The following is a 22,026-nucleotide window of genomic DNA, read 5'->3' as shown; positions in this document are numbered from 1 at the left end:
ACTGCCAGCTGAGGAGGACCCATAGTCTAGCGTCTTTCCAGGTTTTCAGGGGAGCAAAGATGATGGCAGCAATCCTCCACTGTACAGCCCAACACTAGTACAGCCATGTTTGTTGCTTTGCTAGTGTGCACTACCACATATGGCCAGACTGAATTTAACTGCATACGTATGTGGAGCAGCACAAAAGGGAATTATCACAGGACAGCACTGAGCCCACGAAGTTCAGTGTAGGCCACGCTCATTTAAAACTGATGGCGAGACATCCATGAGGAGCTATCAATGAGACAAGCTGAGACTGGCAGGAAAGAGAAAGGCCAGGAGTGGGGAAATACATTTGAGTCATTGGTGTAGAGATGGTAGTGGAAGCTACAGTGAGCAGAGAAGATCACCCACAGCAAGGGCAGAGAGAGAGAGAGAGAGGTGGCAGTGAAGGTTAGAGCTTTATGGGACACTAAGGCAAATGGGAGTGGGATGAAGACACTGACAGAATGACCAGAGAAGGAAAACCAAGAGAGGATGCTTCTTACTTCACTATTTGTCCTCTTTTTCTTTGACTCTCATTCATTAGGCATAGTTTATAGTGTCTGATGCAGCTGAATGATCGGGGCGGGGGGGGAGAAACACCAGTAAAAAACTGGAAACAGAACTACCAGTGCAGACCACTGTCCTGCAGAGCATCTTGCTTTATGGGTCCTGACTTCCTTCTAGGCACAGTGTCACAGGCAAATTCACATGGGGGAAGTACAAGAATAAAACAAGACAATGATAGGGTGCTAAAACCATGTCAGATACTGGTCTGAATGTGATCAGAGAGAGCAACCGGAAAACTTGTCAGAATTAACCATTAACTTCAGAATTAACTTCAACAACCCCTGCAAAGGTTTACTGAGTGGAAATTGGAGAGCTCAGGGAACAGTCACAGTGTACAGAACCTTTCACCTCTAAAGAATGTCACTTTTTTAACTGTTAACCATCACTGCAAATCCTGTGTGCTGACAGCATTCTTGGGAGAGTCAGCATTCCATGGAATACTGGCACTTCAGAGGCGGCCTATCCGGAATATGCCCTAGTAAGACAATGAGTGCATTTTCCATTACATACATAGTTTACTACAAGTAAAATCCTACTTATCTCAGTACTATAGTTAACATCTGATAGTCCTTTGGAGAGCTATGGGCCATGAATTGGGAGTGGGTGCTGTTCATCCTACTACCATCACCACAGACCATGAATTAATGTGTTCCCTCATGCCCCTTTATTTGTTTTCTCCAGAGCAGTGTTGCGTCATGCTGATGGGGCAGTGGAGAGGAAGCTTGCAAGAAGCGAGGGTTCTATTCTTGGCTCTAACACCCACTTCTTGCATGACTTTCTACAAATCCATTAACCTCTCTGAACTTCAGCTTCTATAAAGTGAGGATGATAATACTTCCCTATCCCACTGGGATGTTGTCGGGGTTAGCTCATGTGTACTTGTAGGACACTTTGAGATTCTCAGATGGAAAGTGCTAGGGAACTGCTCAATACCATTAAACGAGATGTGATCAGTGGGGGCTTTTGAACTTGGCTGTAATGGGTAAAAAAGGAAAAGAGATTGTGTTTTCTACATGCTGCCTTTGGCGGGGGGGGGGGGGAGGAAATAACAAGGGGAAATGGAGTGGCTAAGTCATTATGCAAGGTAGCCTATTTCCCCTTGTTTTTTCCTACCCCCCCCCCCGGCCTTCTGGTTAAACTTGGATTTATGCTGGAAGTGGCCCACCTTGATTGTCATGCACATTGTGGGGAGAGTGGTCAGTTTGGATGAGCTATTGCCAGCAGGAGAGTGAGTTTGTGTGTGTGTGTTTTGGGGGGGGGGCGAGAAAACCTGGATTTGTGCTGGAAATGGCCCACCTTGATTTTCATGCACGTTGTAAGGAGAGTGGTCACTTTTGATAGGCTATTACCAGCAGGAGAGTGAATTTGTGTGTGTGTGTTTTGGGGGGGGGGGGGGGCGAGAAAACCTGGATTTGTGCTGGAAATGGCCCACCTTGATTTTCATGCATGTTGTAAGGAGAGAGTGGTCACTTTGGATAGGCTATTACCAGCAGGAGAGTGAGTTTGTGTGTGGGGCTTTTGGGAGGGGGGTGAGGGGGTGAGAGAACCTGGATTTCTGCAGGAAATGGCCCACCTTGATTATCATACACATTGTGAAGAGAGTGGTCACTTTGGATGGGCTATTACCAGCAAGAGAGTGAGTTTGTCTGTGGGGGGGCAGAGGGTGAGAAAACCTGGATTTGTGCTGGAAATGGCCCATCTTGATGATCACTTAAGATAAGCTATTACCAGCAGGAGAGTGGGGTGGGAGGAGGTATTGGTTCATGGTGTCTGTGTATATAATAATGTCTTCTGCAATTTCCACAGTATGCATCCGATGAAGTGAGCTGTAACTCACGAAAGCTCATGCTCAAATAAATTGGTTAGTCTCTAAGGTGCCACAAGTACTCCTTTTCTTTTTGAGAATACAGACTAACATGGCTGTTACTCTGAAACCTTTATATTTCAGTTCCATTAAGTTGCAAGAGGCATTTTAATGCCCACAGGCTCTACCTAGTAGATTTTGCACACACTGTTTTAAACTTGGGCAACCATATGTAGAGATAAGATCACACTGGAGTATAGCCATAGAGGTAGTGGTGAGTGATCTTCAGGCCAACACAAAAGTTAAATAATGGTGGGGTACAGCAACATTATTCACATGTACTTATGTTCTCCCAGCAAGAGTAGCTAAGTATAGTATGAGTAGATCTGGATTTGCAGGTATTCAGAAATATATGGTACAATTAAGGCTTCTGTTAGTGTGGTAAAAATAACTCTAGAACTGACATAGTGGAGAACCAGATATCAATGGTTTTGTCAAATCTACTCAGTGTACACATAAGGAACAAGCCTTTTTTGATTGCCAGCAGTACAGACTCATCCTGGAATCTGAAAGAATCTACAACTGAACTTGATTAATACCCCAGTGGAAGGTGCATAAGCCGGAAGAGAATCCAGTTTGCCCTTCTGTACCATTGCAGAGCGCACACAGCTGCCAGAAGCTAACGTAATTTGAGTCAATAAAGACACCAGATCTGTTTCTGAAATAACATGGCCAAATTGAGACTGTCCCTTGTGCAGGAACATTTTGGAGGGGGAAAGGAACCAAGTAGTACACCACACCAAAAGGAACAGGGGAAGGTGGGGAAGGCAGGCAGGGAGCATGATCCGAGTACACTGAGAAAAGGCATAATCCTTCCTCAAGTTTCCCCTGCAGGTGGTGCAGCTCCATACTTCCCTCTATCCACAGCTTCATACTGCCCTCTATGCCTTAAAAGGGCACATCTGCTGTATAAGATGATAACTTTTTACTTAGTAACCTCTCTCACCATACCTACACTTTACGTAAGTTGCTCACGCTGTAGCGTAGACAGCAAAGCCAATGAACTGTTATGAATAACTCAATCCTAAATAGTTTTAGTGGCATTGCAAAAAAAATCAATGCTTTCCAGGGGCTCTTCCACTAGAAGGAGTGTAGTGGAAAGGGAAATAAAGTCAGAGAAAGACAGAGATCAGCCAGAGAAGCAAACATTTCTACTTTTTGTGTAACGGTTCTTGTAAGGGATGGCCATGAGTTCATGCTACATGAAAGGATGGAGTGAATAGCTTACTGGCCTTAACTTTCCTCTAAGTTTCTCCAGACTACAACAATTGATGTGCCACAGTGTTTGGCCCCATTATTCAGAATGGGTCTTCAGATGGCAGTTTCATAGGATGTCGGACAGCAATTTCTTCCAGAGTTTAGTTCATAGACATAAAAACATTCAGTCTCATCAAAATGGACCAGTCCTCTCCATCTTCAATACAGACACTGACCTTCTTGCCTCCACTTTTATGACAAGTAACAAATGAAGTAATAAAGTGAAGACAAAACATTCATTTCGGGTAGGTCTGCATCAGACCAATGGAAAATCAGATGCATTGTGTACAACATACAGTTCCTGTGGGAAGAAGCTATCAATACGAGCAAACCCTGCGATCTCTTACATACCATTATAAATCTATAGAGGATTTCATCTTGAACGTAGTCACATAAAACTTAAAAACTAGTCTTATTTTTCCCCCAATAAGCCATTAAAATGGACAGTGACAAAATAGGGTCAGAGGGCCTAGCCTGCACACTACTCAGGAAAGAACTCCAGCTGAAGTCCACAAGAATGCCAGCATGAACAAGGATTACTCAAGGGAGTAAAGTTTTGCAGGTCTGGGAAACAGAGAGATTAGGCATAGAGTATATCAGAGCTGAATGCAGTGTAACTACAGCCCAATATTCATAAATAGAATAAAATACTGTAGCAGTGAGGCCAAGAGTTTAGGATTGCTCATTTATATGAATGATGAGAGCATCCAGTTACCCTATAAAGGATCAAATTAAAAAAAAAGTTTGGAATGTTTGTAAACCCCTGTGCTTCTGGATATTAGCCAACCACTAACCAGCAGAAGTTACAAGGAAACTTTTGCTATGGGCAGGTTAAGTTTAGAGCTGGTCACGAATTTTTCTCAACTTTTTTTTTTTGGGGGGGGGGGGTCAGAAAATGCCAATGTGCTAAGACAGAAGCTCCATTTTGACAAAACTTGGGAGAGTTCCTCAGGGCCAGGATGGAATTTCTGGACAAAAAGACAGAACCTCCCCAGATTAGCCGAAAGCCCAGTGGCTAGGGCACTCGCCCTGGGAAGTGGGAGACCCAGGTTCAAACTGCTGCTCTGAACCAGGAAAAGCAGAGACTTGAACTCTAAACGCCATGCTTATTGGCCATTCTGGGGAGGGTCTGTACTCCCAGCCATGGAAAATGTAGGCAAATCTTGGTTTTGTCCCAACTGGAAAATTTTTCAACTCTCAAAAAATGTTGCAGCACAGAAAAATCATTTCCCACCCAGCTCCACCTTGTGTAACTGCCCGAAAGTGGCTTTCCCACACATTCCTCTGAAAGAGATGTTACTGGCCGGTGTCAGAGACAGGCTACTGGACTAGCTGGCCCACTGGTCTTTTCTGAGATAGCAATTACTACATATTTAACAAATCAATTCAGTCACAATATGTACTGCTGTACCACTTACATCTATGCTCTCAATCCAAAGATAGCATCTGTTTTCCTTGCATGTGTGTTCCTTGTCCTCAAACTATTGAACTTCTGGTCTCGAGTTAGAGGGCACAGCATTCAACACAATTATATGCTGTTTAGTGATCAGATGGCCTCTGTAATCAGTTTTCTTTTTCCAGCTGATGTTCTTCATCAATTAGTACATGTGGATCTGACCCAACCACCACAATTAAGATTAAGGGACCGTTTCCTCCTCTTTATCCTTTCTGAGCACTTCAAAGCTTTACAACAAAAATTTTGTGTCAAGAACAATGAACAAGAGCAGAACATTGCGGATGCTGCAAACCAAGGAAAATACATTGTGACAGAGTTAACTGAAGCATGATCGTACAGGCTATCGGACAAATCTGAATCACTTGAACAGGGGTTTTTCTTTCATTTATAATTAACCACTTGGCTGTCACATCATAGTTTCCAGGATCTCCGGTTGTGAAAGTTTACACTGCAATTTGGGTAGAAGGCTGTGCATTAGAGAAAGGGGAAAAGAGGAAGGGAAAATAAATATATGCACAAGAGAAATCAAGTCAATGTAGAGCTTGAAAAAGCAGCCAAAATGACTGAACTGGGAGGAGACATCTCTTCAACAGAACACTCACAGCAGAGTTAGCGGCAGTTCACACATTGCCCCAACAATGTGCTTTAACCTTGTTCCATAGGAGCAACATCTCGGAGTGAAAAGGCAGACTGGTCTCTGGGCCTATTCAGTTTGGCTTCTTCTCAGATAATTGACAGAGATAGCAAAGACGGAGACAATTGTCTGGTATAAGCTGGCAACAGACCAACGATCATTAAAGCCACATAGAGGTCAGATGATAATGGATGTTGGTCAGTACTGACCTGGGTTGGATTTCAATGGCAGTCGTCACAGAGGTGAAAGGCTCTGAATGACATGACCAATCCCCAGAATGGAAACCTGAACAAGTGAAGTTCAGAGGTTTTGTTTAAATAGTTGAATGAACATAGTCTAAACTTCTTTAAACAGATACTTCTTTCAGCCACCAGTTCTTTCAGCCAATATCTTCTCCTAAACTGGCTTTCAGATATTCCTCTTAGAGGAAGTAATTTCACAAGGAATTGTTGAAAATTGGGGGCATGGCTGAATGATGTAATATCTTTAAAATGATAAAAAAAAACAACCCCCCTCCCCGAACCTATCATCCTTGCAATATGTTAACTTTGTCCCTCTATGCACAAGATTTTTAGGAATTTAACAAGTACATTCCTCTCCCAGAGATTCCTTTAAGAGGATGTCAGTCTAAATCTAGCTTCTGCAAAGTCTGATGCAGCATAAATGGATACTTTTAATGGTTTATTTAGTCCTGTAAAATCAGATTTTTGCTTAAATAGGCCCCCGTCTCCCGAGGCTCATGTACTCTTGAAAGAATACTTCAGAATTATTGTATTTATGGATCAGAATGGAGTTAAAAAAAAAAGTTGCACGGAAGCTGTTAATCTACACAGATCATGGTGGAAGGCAGGCAGTGGTCCTCAGCTTCAGAGACCTGGAGATGCACTTCACCAGCAGGGCTGGGAAGAGCTCTAGATCACAAAATAATTGTAGAGCAGCATCCTACCGTTGCATAGGGATGGTGCATCATCACAGCCCAACAGACACAGACCTCACAACATGATGTCAGTTGGCCATTCCCGTCTCTACAGCTCTGCTGTGCACACTCTCCGCTTTGGCTCAGAAGGCATGTACACTCTAGCAGGAGGGTGGCAGGATAGCAAGACCCCTTGATCCACACAGTTCCCCAACACCCCACCGAGTTATGAGCACTGGAGATTGCATCTGGGATTTAACATAGAGGGCAAAAGCACAGCAATTACTAAATTACTCGGCATCTGCAGACCAGCGGGCCGCCTATTAGCCAGCTAAGTTAGTTATTGTGGAGTAGATCATCATGCAGATTTCCCCTCAGCCTGTCTGTCTGGCAAGAAAACCATGCTCCCTTGTCTGCGTATAACTTCGACAGCTTGTTACAGATACAGGATCCAACCCAGCTAGGTGCCAAGTGCTCTCAGCACCCATTCACTCCCACCAAGTCAGCGGGAGTTGAACATGTCCAGTCACTACCCAAAGATGCTCAGAAAACTTGCAAGCTTCACCTTATGAGTCCTGAAGGATCAAAGATATGAAAAACCATGACCTTACCAGCAGATTATACTCCATCCTCTCACAAGCTCTTTTTATTCTTCCTTAATCTCCACTCTACAAATAGCATTTTATTCAGGCTGTCTGCAAGTGAAATCTAACAACTCTTTAATCAACATTGCATCTACAATTCTCTCATTCTACATTAATCTTTCCTCCTCTTATTTAATACACCAAATGAAAAGCTTGTCAGGTATCATGCAGTGTCCAGCAGTCAAGCTAAGAGTCTGATAAACATTCAAAAAATAATACAGCCAGACACAAGCACAGTTCAGAACAATTAAAAAATCCAGAATGGTTACATCTTGGCTATTGCCCCCATCCCCCATCATAATTATTTATTTAGCACTAACAAATTATTAATACACATATTTAATTCACAGGTTTTCAAGTCTAATTAAAAAGGTGATGGAAGTCTGAGTGATGGTTGCTTTGGTGGTCCAGCAGTAAGCGGTCTCTGGCTTTCATGCAGTGAGTGGGCTTAAGCTTTTTGGCATGTATTCATTACTAAAACTGATGGGACAGAAAATGGTGTTGATAATCAAACACTGGCTCGCTCATTAGAAGTGTTACAAAGAATGAGAGGCCTGCATTATACAGAAATCTCAGATTCACTTCTGATGGGAGAAATCAGCACATGAACTGTACAGGAGCGAATTTAAGTAACTGCCTTCCAGTGAAGGAAAACCTGGTTACTGACATGATATGCAGCAGGGATGTGTTCATGCACAGCAAAGAGAATAAAAGTGTGCATAAAAATAAAATAACCATGATGCATACTGCCTTTCATTCCAAAAAGCTAAATGAAGTATTAGCCTTTCCTTTGTCATCAATGAATCATAGAATATCAGGGTTGGAGGGGACCTCATCTAGTCCAACCCCCTGCTCAAAGCAGGACCAATCCCCAATTTTTGCCCCAGATCCCTAAATGGCCCCCTCAAGGATTGAACTCACAACCCTGGGTTTAGCAGGCCAATGCTCAAACCACTGAGCTACCCGTCCCCCCCCACCCATCCATTTAAATCAATGAAGTTTTGCTATCAATTTCAATGGCAGGAGGATCAGACGCTACACAACTGGAAGCCAGACATCTCTAGGATGAGCAGGTGGCTATAAACTAGCACAGTGGTTCTTAACCAGGGGCCCAGGGCCCCCTGGGGGGCCGCAAGCAGGTTTCAGGGAGGCTGCCAAGCAAGGCCAGCATTAGACTCGCTGGGGCCCAGGGTAGAAAGCCAAAGCCCCACTGCATGGCGCTGAAGCCCAGGGCCCTGAGCCCCACCACCCGGGGCTGGAACCAAACCCTGAGCAATGTAGCTTCATGGGAACCCCTGTGGCATGGGGCCCCAGGCAATTGCCCTGCTTGCTACCTCCTATCGTCAGCCCTGGCTTTTATATGCAGAAAACCAGTTATTGTGGCACAGCTGGGCCTTGACTTTTTAATGGTCTGTTGGGGGGGCCTTAGAAAGAAAAAGGTTGTGAACCCCTAAACTAGCACACAACTGCACTGCACAACAGAGCTGGGAGGGGAAGCTAACCACCCAAGAGAAAATCCCTACGCCTAAAAATGCAACGTGATTTTTATTATCCATGCAGAGTACCGACATGCAGTGATCCCTATCAAAAGCTCCAGTCGTTAAAAGGTAGAGGTCCGTGGAGGCTCTCTGTAAAGCTTATGAATGCTTTTGTGGTTTGGTACATGTGAAAACTAATCATGATCCTGCAGACCCTTCTCAGTCATGCTGCACAGGAGGCTTTCATAAATCACATGACGTGCATGGTCCATGCACGCTCCCCATGTGACTGGTAAGTGGTATAAAGGTGGATCGACACTTTTGAAAAATTACAAGGTTCTCGCCCCTAAATGAAGGACATCCCCCAATGCCCCCCCCAAATTGACTGTTGATGGTGATCCAGGATTAGATTCTAATTTCCTGGCGCATGGTCCTGGTCAACAGGTATCTTGAAAAAAATCAGTTTCACTCTGTATTATGAAAGCCCAGAAGCGGGTTTTAGAGGCATCTGGTTCCATATGCTGCGCATCTGAGATTAGCTTCTGGACCCAGTCAGGCTACTGCGTGATCCCTGGGTACAGCATTGGCTCGACCATTTCAATACTTGTCAATCACTAGTTAAAGAGGGTTCTTATGACTACTAAAGCCAACCGTGTGGGCTCAAAATTAGCACTGATCATATAATGAAGTCCTTTTGACACACACACCGCTAGAACTATGAAAGTTTGTCTTGCAGATTTGCTCTTCCATTTTCACCATGGATAATTTTTAGGATGCTTTCTATCAGATTCCCCCTCCCAAGCTGTAAAGCAATCCATTACAGAAAAGTAAACTATCTGGGAAACTCAGTGTACAATGTTTACGAAAGCCTATGCTCAAACAAATGTGTTAGTCTCTAAGGTGCCGCAAGTCCTCCTTTTCTTTTTGCGAATACAGACGAACACGGCTGCTACTCTGAAACAACTCAAAATAATGACAGTGTGGCTTTTGTTTCTCCAGATGTTTTGTCTCCCTCCTCCCCAAAAATTCCCCCAGTACCGTAACATGCCTAGACATGTTTTATCAAAAATTCTAATTTAATTCCCTCTTCTTTTGCAGACTCATGAAATACTCAATATTGTATTCAGCACTTGTCATATACCAGAAAGGTCTGCAGCTTCAGAACAACCTCTTCTAGTCAGACACAGTTACTGCATAACTACTCTTGCACCCAGATTTTTATTAACATAGTAAGCTCCTTACCTGCCCCAACACCACTTGCAGAATCAGAGCTTCCAAGGCAGGAGGTCTATTAAAAGCAAGGGAAGACTTGCCATGCCCGTAGTCACTAAGTAGCGGGTACAGCAGCAACTACCAGTTTCACTGCAGCTGTTGATAAGTCAGATTTCTCGACAGCGACAAAGTGCATTCTAACACTGGGACTGAGAAAGTAGTGATAGCAGACTTTGCTATCCAATGGCCTTGAGCCAGGTGGCTTGTGCGCATTATTGCTCTGCCAGTGAAGATTTCCACAGCTTACCATCCTATCTGGGAGGCTTACAGGAAGAAAAATATTTTGCAGAGGGTAAATGGAAAAGCACTTTTGAGACGACAAAATTAATATTTGCATTTTGGTTGTGTTCAAAGAAATAATGTTGTGACAACTAGCTTCTCAATAACAGTACAGCAGCTAATTTAGCAACAGCGTACTTAGAAAGAGAGAAATGAACAGGAATTTCAATAAACTGCAGGCAAACGTTTGCTACATTTCCAGACCCTGGCATTTTTAGAATTAGCACATTTTCCACCTAGCGTGCTTCTGTAGTCAGTGTAAAGCTTACACTGCAGGGTATTCATAATATTTTAAACTACATCACAATTTTTCCTCATATGATTAACATAGGTTACAAGCAAATTCACTGAATCAAAAGCGCTCAGGATTCCTTTGCCGTGATAAAAATCATTGGATTTCTAACCACCATAGTGTCTGCTATTTTCTAACTGCTCAGGAGAAAATATATTTGCACATAGCTTAGCATGACCAACTCATACAGCTCACGTTTTCTTATTAAATACAAATTTAATTAAGACTTTTTCAAGTGCCCAACTGGAAATAGACCAGTTATCACTGTGACATGCACCAGCACTGGAACTGCAGAAAACAACAGAAATACAAACCATCGTCCCACTCCAAACAGGGCACAGGAATCCCTCTGGAGTCAAAACTGAAGGCAGGGTGACAGCAAGAGACCATTCATTTACCACTGATAAAACATTAAAATACATTCCCTTTCCCCCACTCCTCAACTTTACTGTGCTGCATTCAAGTCTCAGCATAGGTGTCCCATTTCTATTGCCTGCTGGTGAGAGCCACAAATGAACTCGCCTGAAGACTGTTTTTCCTACAGCAATGCTAAAGTCACAAGCAGGCCAATTCAGGAAAACTCAGAATGCAATCACAATATTTGGCTTCTAACGGAATGTCTTTGGCTTTTTTCTTGGCTATCATAGTCCATTGACTTGCCATACATCTCAGTCGGCTCCAAAGAGCAAACACGTCAATGTTGAGACACTGAACATTAACAAAGGAAAAGTGCTAAGATTTATACTGGTTAGCAATTCCTCTTTTAGTAATCTCTTCACCCCAGAATTCTTTGCTACCATGTGCAGAAAGGCATATACGTTTTTTACCCTCTGAAACGTGCCAGTTGCCTTAGATCACATCTTAACTGTATCCCAATGTGAAGAATGTGGTCCATCGCCTTTGTGAACTGGAGGGAAGGTGATCCAGACAGCCTCGATGTGGCAACTACGTTAAATGCTTACCTGAAACAGTAACATTTGGAGAGTATTTCATGTAGATTTAGCTTCTATCATGGCGATTTAGCAGCTGGACACTAGGAGACCACACCACATGAGCAGCTAGCTCTCTTTTGGCCACCACCAAATGCTCTGTAGAGCATGGACCACAGTTTGGGAACTACTGACTTCCAGAAAATTACTTTGGTATTTGTCATACTCCCCCAGAGTATTGTGAATACAGTAAATACTGAAGTAAATATCTATTTATCTGAGGAAAATGTGACAAGTTTTAAGGGCAACCACTTGACTCTTATTGCTGATGTCTTGGTTTCAACAAATAATATTTGGCTGCTTGGATAGAGCTCTTTTCAGCCACTATTCCTTAAAAGATCAACAAAAGGAAACTATCATCATTGTATAGATGAGGACACAGGGGCACAATGAAGTGAAGGGATTTTCCCAAGGTCACACAGCAGTTCAGTGCCAGAGCTGGCAACAGAACCCAGGAGCTTGACTCCCAGTCCAGTGTTCCATCCATGGAACTGTGCTGTATTATACCATAGCCATATGCCCCACTAGGGACATGAAACTGCATTTACAGGTCTCTATAAATTGCTTCTTCAGTGATCACAAATCAACCAGATCCACCTCCTGAACACAAGCAACACACACCACAACAGCTGCCCTCAGGACTCAGCTGTAGGAAATGCGCATTGTATAATGTATTGTGTTTTGTTAACAAGGATTCCATTCACACCCTTTGCCCCCTCACACACTAAGTAGATATTTAGACATTTCTTTCTGATCCACATTTCTTTCAAATATCCAGAGAGGGGCATAACACTGATGGAGAGAGGAATTCAGTGCACATTCTCTCTCTTTTCTGGTATATAATATTCCAAATACTCTGTAGTTAATCTGAAGTGGAGCTCTCCCAAACAGTGATAGACATCAAAATTGTAACTCTTGGATTTGAATAACTTCATTTTCAAGTGATAAGAATCCTTGCTTCTATACTTTCTAAAGCCTAACCCTAGGAAATTCCCACACCAGCTTAACAATAAATTGAGTTCTTTGTCATATTTAATGAAAGAACAGCAACACACTTAATTCCTGTGTGTTTGGCACACAGTCAATACCAAGTAAATGCTGAACCCCCCAAATTTTGGTTTAAATTGGATTGTGTGGGAGAGTAGCTACCATTGTATCCTTATTTAGAACAAGCTCAAGGGGGTATTTAAAAAAGGATCACCTTGGTGAGAGACAGATTTTTAAATATCTCTGAAAATATGAAGAAACAGTACTTTGAATCCCTGTATCACTTACTGTTTTAGAAAGATAAATAAGAGGGAAACCCTCAGGCAAGCTCAATGAGGCAACATTTAACTTTCTCATCCATGGTGCGACAGCACCAGTTACTAAGCAAAGTGAGATCTCACTGGGACCAAAGCGAGTGTGTTCCAATAGCTTCCCATTCATCTCAGTGGAAAATCCCTTCTTGAGCCCCTGGGACTCCTGATCTCTCCAGCAGCCAGCACCAGAGGAAATGTTTGGAGGGCGCTTTCCTTGTACTAAGGCAGCAGATGAAATCTAACAAGATTTTGAGATTTAAAGACAAATGCCGGTGATAGCTGGCAGGCCCTCTCAAGAAAGCTCTAAGTTATGCCACCTGATGTGGCATCCAGGGATCTGTCAGGCCTAATGAAGCCACAGACAAGCCTCCTTTGCTTTGGCTACATCCCTGGCAACAAGGAAGCAGGTGGTGTAGGAGCTGGTATGCCCGTTCTGTATCACTGGAGGACCCTCCCCTAAACTGGCTTTAGGGACCCTTTCCTCTGCACCGCCGATGTAAAGTGGCTGCTTCATGGCACAGAATCCGGGCCCAAGAAACGGACCGCAATGAACAATGGAAACACGTCAACATGGGGGAGTTTTACCCAGCTTACAAACATGGGTGTTTACATTCTTATTCAATACTGCAATCGCTGCAGGAAAATGACATTAACGGACTCTGGACTAAATCCTGGGCCCGTGTGCAAAGCCAGGGTCAACAGGCCCTGTGCAGTGGGTCTTGCAGGGATCAAGAGCAACGGAATGCTCCTCCCAACCCATAGGAGCCAGAGCACCAACGGCATCCATGGCAACCGCATTACCCAGACCTATCCCACCAACCCGTGGGTACTGGATGATGGATCTGTACTGTGCCTTTAAAAAAAAATCTCCTGTACTTTGAGGCTACCACGTGAATTTGTATAATTCTAGTAGATATGGAGACTTTGAAAAATAAAATAGCGAGGAGACAATTTCCAGTAGAAATTAGTGTTTTAAATAGACAAGAAAGGACGTATTTGAAATACTCTAAGCCATTTTCCTGTTTGAAATATTTCAGACTACATGTTCCTATGAAAGAAAGGGTTCTGGAGCTTATTTTCCTCTAATGACTGCAAGATAAAATTAGCCAGGTGATTTACATACAGGAATATATTGGTGAGAGAGGATTTAGCTATGGCAACATAAGAAAAACATTAGCCTTTATCTTGCAGTGAAAATGAAAGGCAATTAAGAAAGCCTGCAAGCTATCATCACTGTATATAAATTCAGCTTTATTAATGAATGAATTAACTAACTACATGGAAAATGATAGATAAGAGTTAAAATAGTGCATATTTTCTGCTAAAAAAAGTACATTTGAGAAAAAGGCAAATGCAAATAAAACATTCTCTGTGTTCTTGTAATGCAACCAGTGTTGCACATTTTAATTTGAATACTGCAATAGTAGAATATGAAATATTTGGGCTATTTGTAGGGACTTCCTACATCTTCTAAAACCCAAGGTTTCTTTAGTAGCTTGTCCAGCTAAAAAACTGTAATTCTTCATAATTTAAAAACAAGTATTGGGATTCCCTCCAAGACCTTTGCTACTCGGCTTATCCAGAGCGCCCCGTTGAGTCCTGGGAGAACACTTCATTCAGTTCTCCGGGTCACACAACATTCAGCTCGACTCTGGATTTTGTCACTCAGGTTCCTTTATTTGGCATACAGCAAAACGACGCTGAGCCGATCAGACTCAAGCGTAGGTGCTGTGTATAGCGCAAACCACAGCACACCCAAAATTACATCGAAAACCGCTTCCTTTATATACCTTTCCAGATTACATTGCACCACGCATTTTTTGATTGGCTTGGTGACTTTGCGAGGAACCAGTCCTTGTACAGCATGCTCTGTCCCGGTGCTTTCACATGGAGCCAGATTTTTACATTCCAGGTTTATCTTGTTCGCTGTCCATAGCATCAGGGTGTTGCTGCTTATCTTAGCAACCACAGATATCCTGAGCCCAGCATACCGTTTGTCAAGCCCCTATTCACAACTTAACCTTCCATTCACCTTCCCAATAATGCCCACTAAGAAATGAGGCACGTTACTTATGTTAAACCAGACCCACAGCAGGTACTAGAGGTCTTCACAGCCGTTCCTTTCTTCCACACACAGGATACCGGTAGTTGCTCCGGATGCTACACTGCAGTTTCCTGTTCAGTAGGCAACACATTTTCCTATCAACATTATTTCAGCTTCATAATGCCAGTCCATAATTTCCTGTTTCTCAGCGTTTTCTTTCAGGTACTCCAAAGACAAAAGGAGTCTCAGAAGACAAGAGGAAAACTTGGACCAAGATGCTAAAACCTCAAGAGCAGGGCGGGACATTTGGACTATTAAGAGCAGGAAAAAATAAAGTCCATCTTTTCTCTCAGACCTCCAAAGTCCATTGAAGTCAGCTGGAGTCTTTTCTTGGACTTCAGTGGGCTTTGGCCTCTGGAGAGAGTGAGCTGAAAGTTGTTTGCTGTGTGGGTTTATTTTGCTGCTGGGATATAGGTATTTTATCTTGTATATTTTTTTGTGAACCCAAATTATGTTAGGGAATATAGAGCTTAGGATGGGCGCACCTCTGGTGTTATGCAGTTTTAAAATCTAATAAAACAACCATGGTTAAGTTGTAGGGTCAAGAGAATAGTGTGATGCTTGCATCTGATTCCTATTACAGAACAAGTGTAATATATATTTTTACTGTAATATACACTAGTATGGGACTGTCCGTATTGTTTGCATAGATTAGAAAGAACAAATTTACATTGTTTCTCAAAACTTATAGGACTAGATAATGTATCCCTTACATTGGTGAGTGCTTATACTCACATGGACAGCCCGACTGAAGTCAAGAGCAAGACAAGAATATGGGGAAGCTGTTCAATGTGGTCATTTCCATGCTTTGCTGCAGGTTCTCACTCGACCCCTTCTTCGGCTTCACTGTCTTCAAGCAAGTTCAATTGCTTCACAGCAAAACTGCGTTTTCACAAAACCTAAATGGCAACACTGTATAATGCACTTTATGAGTGCAAACAGGGGTGGCTCATAGCCCCTTGACAGCACTCAGATGCTCTCACGTTATCCAGACCTACTCTAGGTCCTGCTTCCACTGGGAAATTCTGTGATCACTGGTGGTTAGGGCAGCCTGGCATGAGAAAAAGACATCTCAGGTCACCCACACAACAGGGCTCTGTAAGTAGGGCCTGGTCTACACTTAAAAATTAGATCAACCTAGCAAGGTTCCTCAGGGCTGTGAAAAATTTCACACCCTGATCATCGCCGTACTGAGGCTGATCCAAACCCTGATGTAGCCATGGCTAGGCTGATGGAAGAATTCTTCCACTGACCTAGCTAGTGCCTGTTGGAGAGGTGGATTACCTGCATTGGCACAAAAACTCTGTCAATGTAGGAAGCATCTACAGTCCAGTGCTACAGTGGCACAGTTGTAGCGTAGACATGGCCTAGGTAAGATTCCTGCTCTGAACAGAACAGTTTATAGTCCAAACCTGCACCCTGCCTTCAGTCTGGATTTATTGACGACGTGAACAACAAAATGTAACCCTCAGCTGAAGCTCTATCCCCCCAGTTGGGTTGTTCCTAGGCTTTCCCAGCAGGCCTGCTTCTGTCCCATCTCCTGCTTTTCTTTGTCTCACAGCGACCCCTTTTATATCCTGATTGGAGTTAACAACATGCACCAGCCACTCTGAATCAGCAGAAATTACCTTTCATCTTCTCGCAGGAGTCAAGCACCTGAGATCAAGATGGCTCAGAGGAACCCTGAATGCTAATTCAGGGTCTTCGAGACAGTCACCCTACTATAGGCCCTAAAACAAATAAAAAGGAAGACTCCAAGCCGATGGCCATATCATGCCAGCAGCTTTTAGGCAGAACTCCTCATTAAAATCAACGAGTACTTCTGCTTACAAACTGATGGTAGAATATGGTATTTGGCCAAGGGAAATGTAAGGCATTCAAACTGTAGTTGAATAGGTTGTTTGTCATATTTAAGGCCCTACCAAATTCACAGCCATGAAAAACACATCACAGACCGTGAAATCTGGTCTCCCCCTGTGAAATCTGGTCTTTTGTGTGCTTTTACCCTATACCAGGAGTGGGCAAACTTTTTGGCCTGAGGGCCACATCTGGATATGGAAATTGTATGGCAGGCCATGAATGCTCACAAAACTGGGGGTTGGGGTGCAGGAGGCGGTGAGGACTCTGGCTGGGGGTGCGGGCTCTGGAGTGGGGCCAGAAATGAGGATTTCAGGATGTGAGAGAGGGCTCTGGGCTGGGGCTAGGGATGAGGGGTTGGGGGTGCAGGAGGGTGCTCCGGACTGGGATGGAGGGGTTTGGAGGGCGGGAGGAAGATCAGGGCTGGGGAAGGGGATTGGGGTTCAGGAAAGGGTCAGAGGTGCAGGCTCCGGGCGGCGCTTACCTCAAGCAGCTCCCGGAAGCAGCGGCATGTCCCCCCTCCAGCTCCTACACGGAGACGCAGCTAGGCGACTCTGCATGCTGCCCTGTCCGCAGGCGCCACCCCTGCAGCTCCCATTGGCCACAGTTCACGGCTAATAGGAGCTGCAGAGGCAGCGCTTGGGGCGGGGGGCAGTATGCGGAGCCTCCTGGCTGCCCCTGCATGTAGGAGCTGGAGGGAGGACAGGCTGCTGCTACCAGGAGCTGTGCAGAGTGGAGCAAGCCCCTGACTCTGCTCCCCAGCTGGAGTGCCAGAGTGGGGCAAGCCCGGGATCCCGCTGCCTGGCAGGAGCTCAAGGGCTGGATTAAAACATCTGGCGGCCATAAAGCCCCCGGGCCATAGTTTGCCCACCCTGCCCTATACTATAAAGATTTAGTGGGGGAGACCAGAGTTTCTCAAATTGGGGGTCCTGGCACAAAAGGAAGTTGCAGGGGGGTTGCAAGGTTATTTTACGGGAGTCACAGTATTGCCACCCTTACTTCTGCGCTGCCTTCAGAGCTAGGCGGCCGGAGAGTGGTGGCTGTTAACTGGGCGCCCAGCTCTGAAGGCAGCATCCCACCAGAAACAGCACAGAAGTAAGGGTGGCAATACTATACTATACCATGTGACCCTTACTTCTGCACTGCTGCCTTCAGCTAGGCAGCCAGAGAGTGTCGGCTGCTGACTGAGGGCCCAGCTCTGCAGAAGTAAGGGTGACAATACCATACCTGCCATCCTTACTTCTGCGCTGCTGGTGGTGACAGCGCTGCCTTCAGAGCTGGGCTCCCGACCAGCAGCCGCCACTCGCCAGCTGCCCAGCTCTGAAGGCAGCGCCGCAGCCAGCAGCAGCGCCGAAGTAAGGGTAGCAGTACTGCAACCCCCCCTACAATAACCTTGCAATCCCCCCCCTCCAACTCCTTTTTGGATCAGGACCCCTACAATTACAACACTGTGAAATTTCAGATTTAAATAGCTGAAATAATGAAATGTAAAAATCCTATGACTGTGAAATTGACCAAAATGGACCGTGAATTTGGTAGGGCCCTAGTCATATTGTTGCACCTATTCAAAAAGGGTAGATCTATCAGCCGCCATGGAAATTAGATTCTCATAAATAAAAGTATAGTTTGTATATGAACATCCTGGTTTCATGTTGCTCTTCAAAGTTTTTCTACTTGAACTGCCGAATTTCAAATATGACTGAAGATTTTTGTTTTATTTAAATTTCGGTCTACATTCTAGCAATTAATGCAATATGTTGCACTGTAATTATCTCCGCATAAAATCCAAATACTACTCTACTTACTCACATGAGTCCTACTGAAATCAGTGGGACTACTTGTGTGAGTAAGGCAAGCAGGATATGTGGCCCACAATGCACTCACCTTAACCAAAACATAATGTCTGCGGTAGTAAATACAAAAAAGTGGTTATAGTGTTAAAAATAAAAGTTTGGGTCTTTTAAAAAAAGAGCCACGTACCCATCAGTGCTCATGGCACAGCCACAAAAATAAAATATCTGTGTCAAGCTCAGAAATTACTTCTTGTTTTGTTAATCTAGGACAGTGAATTGTTTGTAAAAACAGGTTTTCCATATATTTAGCAATAAAACTTTTGCATCACACCTGATAATTTTGTACCTTGCATTTTTTACACAGATCCATTTTATAGTAGTACAGCATGTGACATGTAATTACTTCTAAGAATGCAAGCAAAGCAGTTGGTGTTTTTTTACAGTCCCATAACTTTCAATACTAAAAATCAAATGAAAAACAATTTGAGCTTGCAGGACTTGCATTTTGTTGTTGTTGCTGGAAAGCAACTTAAGGTTTTCATTTTGGCACCTCAAATCAAATTACCTCTTTCAATGTCAGGTTTCAGAGTAGCAGCCGTGTTAGTCTGTATGCGCAAAAAGACAAGTACTCCTTTTCTCTTTCAATGTGTCATTTCATTGCTATCATATCCTTAAACTGGATATCACAATTAGACGCTGTTCTTAAGCTCATGGAAGCCTATGGCAGGGCTCTCATGGATTATAAGGATGCAGGATCAGGTCCTTAAAAAGCAACCTCCTCTCTCTTTTATTCTGGAGACTGGTGGTCTGCACTGCAATCTGAACACGGCCACATGAACAGGTATGTAGTGTGGAAGGAGGTCCGCTGCTGATAATCCTTGCGACAGATTTTCAAAGGAGGATACAAGCAGTACACTTTAGGGCTGCTGCTCTGTTTCCCCAGCCCAGGAAGGATTAAGCACCAGGTCTCTTTCAGGCCCTTCCCCTCAGCACACAGTTTATTACTTCAAACAAAAAGCTCACAAAGGAACACAAAACAAAGCTATTCCCCTGACCAACGTGGGCCCAGATGCCTATAACTCTGGCTCTTCTCTCTCTGATCTAGCAGCGGGGCCGGACACAGTAACCAACCTCCCTCCTGCATATCTCCTCCAGCTGCGCTCTCGGCCCTTTATAGGCATCGCCTGACCCCTTGCCAGCTGGGTCTGATAACTGAACAGGGCTAGCTGGCCCTTAGAGTGGCAGACCCTCCTGTTGCATGCACCCATGAGAGTGCATGTGCACCCCAACAGTCCACAAAAATACAGACTCACACAAACAATGGTGCACCCTAGCTGCTAGTTATGTGAAAAACTACCCACGAGGCAGTCACATATAACTACTTGCATGCATGAATGTGGGATGGTAGGCGCCGCGGGGTGCCCTCTGGTGGAAGCGTAGCTTCTAGAGTCAGATGTTCATATTAAAAGGCATTGATGGCAGCAGGAGAGCACTTTGTAACCAAAGAACTGTAATTAGAGACTGACAACACTGAGTTTCCCTCGATAGCTTTTTATTTCAAGTGAAAACAAAAAGATGTGTTTGGGGTCTAGAGTGTTTTCAAGTAACATTCATTGACTTCCTGGTAAGGGCTCAGTCCTACCAAAATGAGCCGGCTAGGGGCTGGATCTCAGAACTATCATGAGCTTTCTGGATTCTGCAGAAAGTAGCTTCTCTTTCAAGGCTCCAGATCACCTCTCCAAGCATCTGACAGCTGCACCTCTATTGAAGCAGATTTGTCAAATCCACTAGCCCAAACGGGCCTGTTGAGAGGACTCATTCACTGTTTGAACATGGGAGCAGATTCCTTCCTAGCCATCTGCTCATGTATCAATCAGCCTAGGGAGAACTTTAGATTTGTTATGTTGTCCTCAAGTCCCTGGTCTCTCCCTGAGAGCCAGTATGCAATCTGAAGACTATTGACCACATCAAGGTCACAAGAGACATAGCTTCCTTGTTCATGAGTGCACTTTCTGCTTGCTAAATTCTAACTCCTATTTTTGTACCTGTAATTCAACTGCGGGCACAGTTTTTAAGTAGCTGTACACCATCTATTCGATTTGTGCTTTTAATGAGGTAATCAAAGTGCAGCTACTCAGATTTGTGGGCACAAATTGTGCTTGTGAAAGGGATAAGTTTTCAGAAAGGTGGCCTCCTTACATAAAAGTTTAAATAGGACTATTATGCAAAGGACATGGATGATCAAAGTTTTAACAGATTGTATGAGAAATAAGCTCCAATGTTAAGACACCCACACATCTCAAAAAAAGTCAATGAATGACCACATCTGAGACTATATGCGTCCTTTAGCTCCAGTGAGGGGGGTGGATGGATAGAGACCTCCCAGTGAATGCTGATTCCTACACCTGAGCCCTGCATCAAGCTATCAGTGGAACTTGTGAGCTTGTACAGCTCAAATGGCCGAGGACCTATTATACTGGATTTCTGATCAATCAAGAAACCTGGTTCTCATGAAAGGCATAGAAGAGATACTAGGGTCTACTGTTAAAGACCAAAGCTTGGTCACTCTCTCCAGGAAAACAACACAACACACACTCTATAGGTCAGTGGCCTGATTGTTTTCTAAGTTTCTAAGCTTCCCCCTAGCCTCCTTTCCCTTCCCCGCCAGTCTCTGATGGCTTCTCCAGATGCTTGGCTTCTTTTACATTTTTTTTTAAAAACCTTCGCTGAAGACATTTGACGCACTCACATCAACAAACTTCTGCTGCTTTGTCACAGTCACTTACTAGGTTCCCCAAAATAGATGGCAAAATAAATTAATAAAATAAAAAGAAGCTTGGGAACCACTGAATGAGGCTAAATTCATGAGGAACATGAGGAAGGAAGCGAGATGCTAGAATGTATAGCTAAAACAAACCTTTAGGTACAATCAAAATCAAGAGTCATCCACAAATAATCCAGTTGTGCCCTAGCTACTGGTACCCAGGTCAGCTCCTCAGTGCTACCCTTGTCCTTCTTCCCCTCTCTTTCATATTGCCCATTGAAACCATCTTATGTCTTGTCTTAAATGTACACTGTAAGCAGGGACAATCTTTCATTGTGTGTTTCCCCAGTGCATAGTACAACGGGGCCCAGATCTCAGCTGGAGCCTTTGTTGTTTGGATTATGGTAGCACCTAAAGTCAGCACCTTGGCTCTGCTAAATTGGAAAAATATAACATATGCGATGTAAGTTATACTAAAAAAGTGATCTAATTAGCTGTGTGAAAAAATAGCGCTTTATGGAATGACAAACATCTT

The 22,026-nt window shown here is 43.9% G+C and overlaps 1 protein-coding gene across 6 annotated transcripts in view; it reads right to left on the bottom strand.

Moving 5' to 3' along the window:
- FGF13 (fibroblast growth factor 13) overlaps positions 1-22,026 on the bottom strand; it is a 332,231-nt gene that overhangs the window by 207,227 nt on the left and 102,978 nt on the right. Inside the window, exon 1 of one of the 6 annotated variants that reach the window (XM_074962690.1) lies at positions 10,083-10,242. The exons of 4 other annotated variants lie outside the window; for them this stretch is intronic. The gene's annotated coding sequence lies outside the window, so the exon portion shown is untranslated. Of the gene's footprint in view, positions 1-6,011; positions 6,088-10,082; positions 10,243-22,026 lie in introns of those variants that run through there. One more of the 6 variants, XM_074962692.1, reaches the window with a different exon arrangement.

The sequence above is a fragment of the Natator depressus genome, chromosome 9, assembly GCF_965152275.1.
Source record: "Natator depressus isolate rNatDep1 chromosome 9, rNatDep2.hap1, whole genome shotgun sequence".
Taxonomy (NCBI): Eukaryota; Metazoa; Chordata; order Testudines; family Cheloniidae; genus Natator; species Natator depressus.
Note: the sequence above shows the minus strand (reverse complement) of the source record. Positions and strands in the feature narration are given on the sequence as shown.